The sequence below is a fragment of the Pinus tabuliformis genome, chromosome X (assembly GCF_031772625.1).
Source record: "Pinus tabuliformis cultivar Carrire ecotype Pingquan chromosome X, CPIR1, whole genome shotgun sequence".
NCBI lineage: Eukaryota > Viridiplantae > Streptophyta > Pinopsida > Pinales > Pinaceae > Pinus > Pinus tabuliformis.
In genome coordinates, this window is record NC_142308.1 from 522975456 (window position 1) to 522987369 (window position 11914).

The following is an 11914-nucleotide window of genomic DNA, read 5'->3' on the forward strand; positions in this document are numbered from 1 at the left end:
GCAAGGCAAAGGATTGCCTAGCCTATTGACCAGCGCTGGAAGACTGCTGACTCGTGAGCAGTATGCCACCAGGATGAGTACACAATTCAGATCACAGCATCCACAAGTACCTCAGAAGAAACAGGGCCTCCATCAGGACAGAGCCTTTATGATAAGCTGGAAAATTTATTTTACATTGAGCATGAAATCAATCACTTGTTTGAGGTCCCACCCAATTTTTATAGGTATACCGAGGTAGATGAGACATTGATAAAGATACGAAGACATCAACTGCCTAAAGAAGATTGGTGGCAAGCAATGCTGGAAATTTTTCCAAAGTGATCTCGGTCCTTTCTCTTTTTGGTCAACCTCAGGTCATCTACAGGTCAACAGAGTTGAGTACGCAGGCACCAGGCACAGCATGAAGACAACAGGCAGAGCAGGTGGGAGCAGTGACTCAGCAAAATGCTGGGACAGCAAGCCCGAAAAGGAAAAAATGCAGATTTAAAAGCGCAGCCCCAGCCGACTCAGTTGGTCACAAAAGTCAAAATTCTCTGACAGAATGGACAGCTAATACATTAATATTTACTGCAGCATTTACTCTTTCAGCTACTATTCCTCAAGAGTTGGCAAAGAAGTTATGAGGTATTAACTCATCAACTAGATATTTTCTATCTTATTTTTTGTATATATACCTCCCCACAGAACGTATTTGGGGTTGGTAATTTTCTCTCTAAGACACTGCGTTGTAAATTTTCAGACTCTCTAATACAAATGGCTGGGAAAGTTCATGGTCTCTGCACTGTTTGGATGTGAAAGTGATGATCTGCGTTCTGCTACAGAATTCCTGAGTTGTTTAATGGAACAATAAGTTATTCTAAACCATGTTTTGTCTTTCTGTGTTTTCTTAATTCACATATATGTTTCGTTATCTTAGCAATAGAGAAGAAGAATAGCTCAGGACTTGCTTGAATGCACCCTCTGCTCAATCTCTGTTGTTAACTGTGTTTTCTTCAGAATTAATCATAAATATGAATTCTTAACTGCTCATGTTTGTATTGATTCTCTCATTATGAATGCTGTTTAGGAATTCTTAAGTGCTCCTAGATAATATTCCCACATTTTCCCTCTATCAGTATAGTGAAAGATCCTTGGCTTCCTTTCATTCCCTGATTTCATGCCATCATATTCCAGATTTGAAGAATTGTTCCATGGATGCCTGTCTGGCTCTGTAGCATTACCTTTTTCCCAAGAAATACTTTCAGCAGTGCACCATCATTGACTCCATTGCCCAATGGTCTAAGCTATTCTAAAAACTACATATCAGTTCTATTTGAAATTATCATCCAACCAAATTCAAAACAAAACCCTGTACATCATAACTAGCCTAAAAAATACTTCAAAAACAAAGCCAAAACATAAAGAGAGAGGCCTCTCTGGTTGCAGGTAGGCTAGGACCTGTAGCTAAAAGATTGGTTAGTGGTTACCTCGGTCGTATTCCCTTGGGAGCCAGGGAACAACCTGAGTGATAACAATAACAACATTTTGTGCATATAAGAAGAGCATATGATCAATAATATATAGAGAAGCGGTTGGATTAAATCAGATCCAAGGGTCAAAAAGAAATTCTTGTGAGTTGCCCTCTTTAACTTCAAGGTTGAGCATCTGCTTCGGTCCAAATTTCCAATCCAAATTTTGACAAGCAATCAGCTTCCTCATTTCTATACCTATACATATGATCAAAGGTGATAAGAGAGAAAAAAAAAAGTTAGTTTTTTATTGATATTTTGAAAAGAGGAAGCAAGGTAAAGTTCATGATGGCTACTATTTCTTTCATTCAATTTATAGCATTTTGAGATTTACCATAGATGTGAAGAGAATGAACTCCATATTCATATGCTAGGAGAAAAATGACATATAAGGAAAATAGTTTATCATAATTGTTTGTAGCATTACCAATGTTGGTTGAGAAAGAGAGAAAATGAGAGGCTAAGATATGTATTATTCCCCTCACCCCTCCTAGAAGAGGGGTGCTCTGAGCATCACCATATAAAAAAATGCCAAGAAGAATCAATTTGAATATTAGTTTGTGGAAGAGGATCTGCAGATCCATTTGAGGAAGACCGAGGAAAGGAAAATGCAATAGTCAAACTAGTCGTGGACAGCTTGGTAGAATTTGGGGGCTAATTTTCAAAAATAACAACATCTTGTTCCAACCATATCCCCCAACAAATACACAAAGGGAGCACTGTGAGGTTGTCTGAGAGGTTGTGAGAAATATAGGATTGAACATAGTTGTTTATATTCTCTACTTCTCGGGTGATAGAAATATTTCCAAATTTCCTGATGTCAACCCATACCACTTTAGTAAAAGGACAAGTGATGAGGAAAGGAAAGATTGATTGTGAATCCATCCATCAAAAGGGACAGATATTGGGACCCTAAAATGACCATTTCTAAAGGATGTCCAAGTGGGGACTTTATTTTGAAGCATTACCCACATGTGTGGCTTTGTTTTCAGAAGTAAACAAACTTTCCATAATTCCCCCCCCCCCCCCCCCAACATGGGGGATTTTTAGGTCCTTGAAGCAAGGAAAGATAACCAAATTTTGGAGCATATGTCCCAGTTAGACCGAGGGCCTAGATCAACTAATCTTTTGAGTCCGAAAGAGAAACATTAGAGCATTTGAGTGCTGATATATATTAATTCCAAGCTATCGTCGCTTCCCCTTCTAAGTGGAGGTCACTTGAGGACATCTAGGACCAGGAACGAAGAGGAGTTTGAGGTTAGAAGATATGATTAACAGTGGCTAATCCTGCATCTGATAGCAGTTAGATGAGCAACTCAAGAAGACAAAACTAGTGTTGGCTACCAATCCAAGGATATTTCCCTAGAAGGAGATTTGTGCCCTTCACAACTTTCCAACATATGTGATTTCCAATGATTAAGAAAGCCTTCAAGATTCCTTTGCAAGAAACAAAGGCATTTTGATAATATTTTTGAGGAGTTATAATACATTTGAGGGTAGATAAGGGCCTTATATATCTTGGTTGCATCACACGGGACCAAAGGCGTTCTTCGTGAATATTTTTCCATGTTCCTTTAGCTTCTAAGGCCTTTGCAAACCTAGGAAAACATTTTATTTCCCATCCACCATGAGATTTTGGAAGAGAAATTGAATACTAGGTTGTTAGGGCAAAGGTTATTTTTTCATCTTTTCTGAGCCAAAGAAAGTGAAGGGAAAATTGTTTTATACTTTGAAGTACACCCAAAAGAATCCATGTTAGGGAGCCCCAGTAAATGGGGATGGCCTCAACCACCGACTTGTAAAGAACTAATCACCCAACTCTAAATAGCCATCTATTTTTCCATGTTCTAATTATTTTTTGAATTTTCTCCAATATTTAAGTCCAATCCAAGATTTTATAGTTGTGGGGCTTGAGAATAAAGACTAGATATTTTAAACCTTGATCATTGATACAGTGGGGGAGAAAATTCTATCTACTAACCTTTTTTCATCTCCAAAGGTTCTTCAGCCTATAATAGATGACTTTTGAGAGTTTACTTGCTTTCTTATAGCCTAATTGAAGGTGCCCAAAATGTCTTTTAAGGTTCAAAGATGAGGGAAAACACCATCATTAAAAATAAGAACATCATCAACAAAGAGGAGATGAGTGAGGGAACAATTTGGGTGGATTCCTAACCATTTAAATCCACCGCTTTGAACTACATCAGAAATGAGCATGCTTAATCCTTTAGCGACTAACCAAAAAAGAAGGGGAGAGAGGGGGCAGTTTTGTCTTAGTCCTCTCTCACCATGAAAAAAGGGGAAACAACCCCATTGATCATAATAGCAGAGGACAAGTTGACACATTTCATAACCTAGGTCACAAAAGTATGACAAAAACCTAAGTGAATCAGAAGAAGTTTGAGGTATAACCAACCCACTTGGTCAAAAGCTTTTGAGAGGTCTATTGGTGTTCAAATACGAATCAAGCAATTCACCTAATTCCACATTAATTGTCAACCCTGGGCTCTACAAGTATTTCAAGGCTATCATGCAAAGTATATGCAAGTCACAATTTCCCTACACAGTACTGAACATTCAACTATAAACTTAACAATGTGTAATAGTAAGCGATAATTGTAACAACAAATAAGAGTAACAACAGTAATGATTGTAACAAAAACAAGAGTAACAACAAAGAAAACTCACAACAACACACTGATAAGCATTCACAGCGATAAATAAATTAATTGAAATAAACCTACGCGCACATCTATCCGATAGCACCTGGTCAAGAGAGTGAGCCCAACTCCCTGATCAGGGCTGTAGCGAGATCAAGAAGTCATTAAATGCTCAGAGGATCAGAATTTCATTAATCAAAAGATGTAATACATGTATGTTGTTACATACTCAAATATAATGTAATTCCTTGCGATCTTAACTATCGGTTTTCACAACCACGTAACTCTACTTATACAATTTGTTAATACTAACATATCTTAGAATTACAGTAGTTTTTTGCCTACAATTACATAGTGGTTTCTTACGCGAAACAGAATATAAAGATAGCAATGCGTTGATTCAAAGATTGATCCACCATTGCAGCTGATGTCTTGAGATAGTGCTACCGGCTATATATGGTCACCATTTTAGAACCACGACCTTGATCATACTTCCTCCAAATCTATAAGAATAATCTAATTAGCAAGCCACATAGGCAAAAATCCCCTATGACTATGCTTCATTGATTAATGATTCATAACGACATGATAAGAGGTATACCTGTGCAATTTAGAATGTAAATTGATCAACAATGGTGTAAAATGGATATAGGAAACAAGGTAAAAAGGTGGGTAAAAATATGCAATTTCAACCACCAACATCTCCCCCCAACTAGTCTTTCTGCATGTCCTCATGCAGCTCGTCACCTACGCAAATTGGGGTTGGAAGTGCGATGATCAGCATGAAGTTGTGCAAGATCATATTTTGCAGCCATTTCTATCCTCGGAGGCTTATATCCATCTGTCTGGATGACTTCCTTCCACCAATCCTCACCTACCTCATAAGTTGGAGTATATTGATTAGCTGGCAGCCAGATAATGGGGAATCGGAACCTCAAACCCATCCATTGGACCCCACGAAGCCGCATGCATGCAATATACCGAGTACCATGTTCAAATCCCAAGCAAAATTGGGGGGCCCAAAAGATTCTCGTGTCCTGATGGCTAATGACGATAGCATCCACCGTTTCTGGCAGCTGTCACGGGCCTCCTCTTGACAAGTAAAACTTTTTTTGTGCATATATGTTGTGCTTATCAACAACCCCCCCATTTACTAGTATTAGTAATAATATTAATAAATGGGGACCCTTCCAAAAAATCAAATCTTAACACCTAGTCATGCCTTTTTATTTTTAGAATAAAAATAGATGTCAAAGCGAAACTTGCAAAATCATGGAAATTTACCTTTTCATACTTTAGGCGCATAAAGCTTCACAAACGATAAGTTTCTTAAATAAGCGCCACATGATAAAAAATCCTAAGAGTAACTTTATACCCAGAAAGTCGTGAATATTAAAATAAACCTTGAAAAGACCCGCTTTTAGAATATTATTCTCGCATCGCAAAACGATTACGACGGACCTTCCTTATAAAAGTTACCCCATATCCGCAAAATGCGAAATCTTAAAAAACTCCTATAATCTTCTCGCATCGCAATTTCAACCATGCGACACTACTAGATAAAGCATAGCAGATACTGCGAAATGTGATAGCATCTTGCATATCGCATATCGCATCAACTCCCATGGCGATAAGTCTTAACAAAACAAGTTTTTGCGCTATAGCGATCTGCGATATTGCGTAGCAAATCACAAAATCGTTTTTATCACAACTCAAAGGGCTCACGGTTCTAGGAGAGTACTTCCCGACTTTCGATGTGAAGTTATGAACATTAAGTTAAGCATAATGGTTTATTAGTGGGCATTTATTAAAAGAGCGATTACGATTAGTTGTGAAAGGCCATTTGACGCAAGTTGATATCTTTTAATGTGATTTAGAATTAAAGACCCTCTGTCACCTTATTTTCGTCCTTCTATTGATTTATTTCTGCATTCACTATCATTTTTATCCTATTCTGCTCTCTGCTTGTAACTTTCAGGAAGAACACACAGAGCAGAACATCCGAAGAAATGGTGAAGAAAGGAAAGGCACCTGCTTCTGAGAAATCAGAGATGACCCCCTGTTTACAGATACCACTTGCAATCAAGATGCCAAGACATCCACATGGGAGACTATGTATCACCTATTAGAGGAAGAACAACCGATAATTTTGGAAACAACAGTTACAATGGATGGACGCTCTTCTTCTGATGCTTCTCTGACTGAACTTGCATGCTCATTCTTGCACCGTATTGCTGCAAGACCAAAGATACTTCCTTATACTGACATAGTTAAGTGGATAATAGACAATGCGGACATATTGGACAGAGAATTCACGACGGTAATCCAAGAAGTCATAGGGTCGTTTACTCCAAACAACCTGAGACTCATGTACCATCTACCAGAGCCACATGCCATCTACAATAGGTAGTTTGTCGAGAAGTTTGCCAAGGAAAATGAAGACTGGGCAGAATGCACAAAGAATTGGTCAAACAATGAAGAAGACTCAAGAAAGATAAAAATGGTATGTACACCACCGGTTCTATTAGTTCCCCTTTCTGTCTCACTGCCACTATGTTATGTAGGTTGTTTGGTAATCCAGACAACACCAAATTCTCGTCAGAATGGTTACCCCTAGTAGGTGCAGTTGTTAATGCTACAATAATGAATTGGGCTCAAATCCTGTCAGATAACTTAGCCACTACAATTTTAGAGTACAGAAGAAAAATGAGTATTGCTTCAAGGGTTTACCCTCCATTTTTCATGAGCGCCTATGTTATGGACGCTATTTGTTTTGGTTCCAAATTCCCTATTATGGGATGGAAGTGGACTACTCAAGATCCACTTCCCATTCAAATATATCAAAAATTCATGTGGGAATCTAATTTTGTGCCACATTTCTTCAAGATTTGTCACAGAGTTATGCTTCTGATTCACAAAAATATTTACAACCCAGATGCCCCAAGGTTTTCTCAAGAAGCTGAGGTAGATATTCTCCCTGTAGCCAGATGGTTCGGGGAAAAATTATTCACATATATCAGAGTGTTCGGCAGTATTGCCTTGCCCCATGTTCTACCTTTTTATGTCCCAGACAAACTAATGGCTAGGGAGATAGCCTATCAGACATGCGGCGAGGGAGGAATGAGTAAGATACTAAAAGATTCCAAGAAGGCCATTTGGCCTCAATTTCCTGTAACATGTGGAGTATTTGCATTGCATGACTTAGGACATGCTTTCAGAGAAGTTGACAATGTATTATCTTTGCAATTACCCAAGTTCCCGGGAAGGCAATATGATCCCTTTGGTATTGTAAAAGATTTTAACACAATGGTTAAAATAAGAGTATTTTCCCATGAAAAAGATCCCTTTGATGATGTTTTCCTGCAGAAAAACACCTTCAAAGAAGTACAACATATGGCACAAATACTTTTTGATCAAGAAGGTCTCCAAACTTTTGATAATTACATAAAAAAGAGGTTATATAAGGTCCCATTGGACCAACTACTCATTGAGCCAGTGAGAGATCCTACTCCCAGTGCAAGCACAGGCGGAGACTCAAAAGAGAAATCCAAAACAAGTTCTGAAAATGAATCCGCAGAAAAGTCTGGCGATCAATCTGAAAAAACATCAAAGAATGAACACAGCAAGAGCGAGGAGTCAATAAAAGACATAGCCCAGTCCACAGCAAAGTCTGATCAGCAGAATTTGCTCGTAAAACAAGTCGAAGCCTCAACTCCCCTTACAAAGCAAGCAAAGCCACCTATAATTGATTTAGAAGAAGAATGGGAAAATTTTAATAAGATACTCAACACAGAGGAACAAAACGCAGAGCCACCAACAAACCCACAAGAGATGACCGCAGAAATGGTAATAGAAAGAGTTGTTAGCACTCAGGAAATAGAGCATATTCCCATCGCTCCCACATCTGATATTGTATTGAGAATAGAGGAAATTCCTCCTCTAGATGTATTCTACAGCCCTCAACATAAAGTCATCATTAGAAGACAAAGAAAGAAAAGAAAGTTGGATTTTGTGCTCACTCCTGAGGATGAACCTCTAGATGTTCTCTAGAAAGACCCATCTACAGATCCATCGGCTAATCTCACTAGGCTCTCACAGGTTGCAGGTGCATATGCTTCAGCAACCATTGACAAAGCAGCAGAGGTACAACTACTACTCAAAGAAAAATAAGATAAGATTTTGTTATTGGAACAACAGTTACAACAGGTCAATATCAACCAACAAGCAGAAATGCAGTTGGCGAAACTTCAAAAAGATTTTCAGCAAATGCATTTGGCACATCATAGCAATTTAGTTGGTAAAGAAGCACAGCTACAGAGCATAACATAACTGCATAAAGATGATCCCAAAATTGAACAGTTTGTCACAGAAGCACTTGGCCTCAATTCCCAGCTTTTACAACAGAAAGAACTATTATGCCAGAAGATTTCGCAGTGGAATTCTCACTGTGAAATAAGTGATAACATAACAAACCAAGTTGTGGAATTACGACTTGAATATGATTCAATTTTTAAGAAAGTTTCAGACTTCTTAAACTAGAAAAAATCTGAAGATGGGAAAAGAGCAGATATGCCCAAAATAGATGAATCACATAAAGAAATCTTATTTGCGAAATGGGATTCTAGGCTCAGAGAGGCAGAATAGGCAATGGAGGATGTGGCAGCAGCAACAAACAACGTCATCAAATGTGTGAATGAAAATCTACACAATGCTAATTTGGTAGCAAAAACCACCCTTGGATTTCTTCCAAAAGCACAACAGCTTCAAGCAGTATGGAAACAGGCGGCGGAGGAAAGGGCAAAGGCAATTAGACAAGTAAACAGGTTGAACTGGGAGGCATACTGGCAATACCTAGTGAAACCGCACAGCCAATGGATGACCTTGAAGTGCCTGATTACTTCCACTGAGAAAATGGTGCCAGCACTCACCAATGTCGTATTCGCAGGACAACTGAAAGCTGAAGTCGACCAACCGACACTCCTTAAACCTATGCTGGATATTTGCGATCTCAAGGACCAGATGCAGGATTAGTCATAGACATATTTTGTTTTTGTTTTTGTTTATTTTCGCTTAAAATGAGGCAGGTCGTTTAAACCTCCTCATCTATTTTTGTAATTTCTATTTTTAAGTTTCATAGATTAGTATTTAAACCCCTCTCATGCATTTAGAGAAGGGTCCAAAAATTTTATCAAAAACATTCTTCATAATGCATTTTGCCCCCCACTGAGGAGGTTTTGGTAAAATTAATGGAACGAGATTTATTTTCTACTTGAGTTTAGCATCTTCTACTGAAATTGCACTTCTATACTCTTAGTTGATGTTAAGTGATTTGAAGGTAGATCAATATCACTGGAGCACATGAGTAGGACGTATTACAAATGGTACTTCTATCTCTTAATGTATTTTACTTGTGTATCAAGCAATAAATCATTTTCAGTGATTTATGTATGAAAGTTTAAATTCTTAGTAATCATTATTGTACTTTTGTATGATGATGATTTATTCTTTATGTTGAATATATGAATGACTCTTTATGCGATATATCTCTCATATCGTTTCGGCTAACTTTTTATACGAAACGATCATTATTAAATGGATTCTCTTCTTATCGTGATTGAATGATCTTTATTATCAATTACTTTCAGAAATCATTTTAGATCGCATATATAAACGTTACTCCCGGGATAGTTTTAAAGTTAGATGTTTTCTTTGATTATGATAGATTGCATATGATAGTTAGAAGATAGATTAAGTTTAGAATAAGTATTCACCCTATAAAACCCAGAAAAGAAAAACATCATCCCGTTAGCACGAACATCATAAATAGATTGGGAAACTAGTCCCATCATCCCCAGTCGGAGCCACTATTCCAAACGGAAAAGGAGTTGTCCTAAGGTCTGGACCAGGTGGTTATCCCCCTTGTTGGAGTCCCGATTTTTCGAGCCTTCAACATATTTGGCGCTAGAAGGAGGGCTTGACTGTGAATGGCAAGTAAATCTACATCTTCACACCATTCTAAGAGTAAAACTCCCTCACCATCACCCTCAACTTCTCGTTCGCATTCCAAATCTCCTATCTTAGAACCAGAAGTTGAAAAGAAAAATACAGAGCACATTACTGAAATCCCAAACAAGCCAGATCATTCTTCTTCTGATCCCCCTGAATTACAAACTTTAATCCATAAGTTACAAGGGATTTCAAGATCTCAAGAAGATTCTGAGTTATCCCAAGGTAGTGTCACTTCTCATCGAACCCCATCTCAACGACTGACTAGAGCACAAAGCGAAAACCTAGGAATCCCACCAGTTGAGTTTCCTCTACCGAGTCATAAGAAAGCTAGGAAAACACCCGTAGAATCTCAAAGTGAGGTTCTATCATCATTTTCTTCCACCACCCCATCCATATCATCACAAGGTCACTCATCTATCCCTCAACTCCAGATCGTGATTCATACAAGTACAGGAGTAACATCCTCCTCTACCCAATCACCTTCAACTACTGCCACACCTTCTCCTACTCACACCCTGACGATGGAAGGAAATCCACCACCGAGGCCATGGGCCAATCTAGGGGCTGTAAGAATGCCTGCACCTTTATCTCAATTACCAGCTCATCCTGAGAAATGGTTGCCCAAATTCAATCCTGACAATGGCCTATTAGCCGAAGAACACATAAATAATTTTATGCTATCTGTTAATTTGAATGGAGTAACAGAAGAGGACGCAGTTGTAAGATTATTCCCCTATACTTTACAAGGAGCAGTAGGATCATGGTATTTTTCATTACCATCAGGCTCCATTAATAACTAGGATACATTTCAAGAACAGTTTTTAACAAAATTTGGGGATGATAGGTCCACAGCAACCTTGATAAATGATCTCTCCAATTTAAAAGCCGAACCAAAGGAACCAATTAAGGACTTCAACTCTCGCTTCAATAAATTATTGAACAAAATACCAACAGCATCTAAGCCTAGCAATGAAGTCCAAAATGAATGGTATATTTCTGCTTTACCTTCAAATTCAACCATCTTTGTAGATAGAGCTGCCAAGCCAACATTAGCAGAAAACATGAAAGAGGCAATAGCTGTAGAGAAATGTATCCTAGCCGTAGAAAAGAAAAACGTTGTAGATGAAAGGAAGTCTAAAAAAGTGTCTTTTAGAGATGATTCTAAGAAGAAACAATCAAAGGATCCTTTCGATCTGGAAGGGTTACAAAAAGTCTTGAAGACCATGTCCAATGAAATGGTTGATATAAAGAAACAAGTAGCAGAAACCTCTTCCAAGAAACCTTTTAGACCCTATAAATGAAATCCTCCAACCGATCCAAAACCTCCAAATACCATAACAAACGTTGAATCAGAAGGCAAAGAGGAAGAAGTTTCAAATAAGGAACAAAACTAACGATGAAGAAATCGTAGAATTACAAGGAATGTGGGACTTCATTCTTCCAAATGAGGAAGATCAAGAAGCATTACCTGTTGCTACTAGAAGTAGAAATCAACTCGACCCTCCACAGTCTAGTACAAAACAAAAAAACCCAATTCCACCTCCCAGGGATAAAATCGTAGGTAAAAAATCCTCACCGAAGTCTACTCAGACAAACCCAATCCAATCTGATTCAACATCTTCATCTAAAACACTTATTGTCTCAGATGAAATGGAATACAACATTGTTGAAGATATGAAGAAAACTAGAGCAAACATTACTCTTCATGAGCTCAGTAAGTTAAAACATCAACAGAAA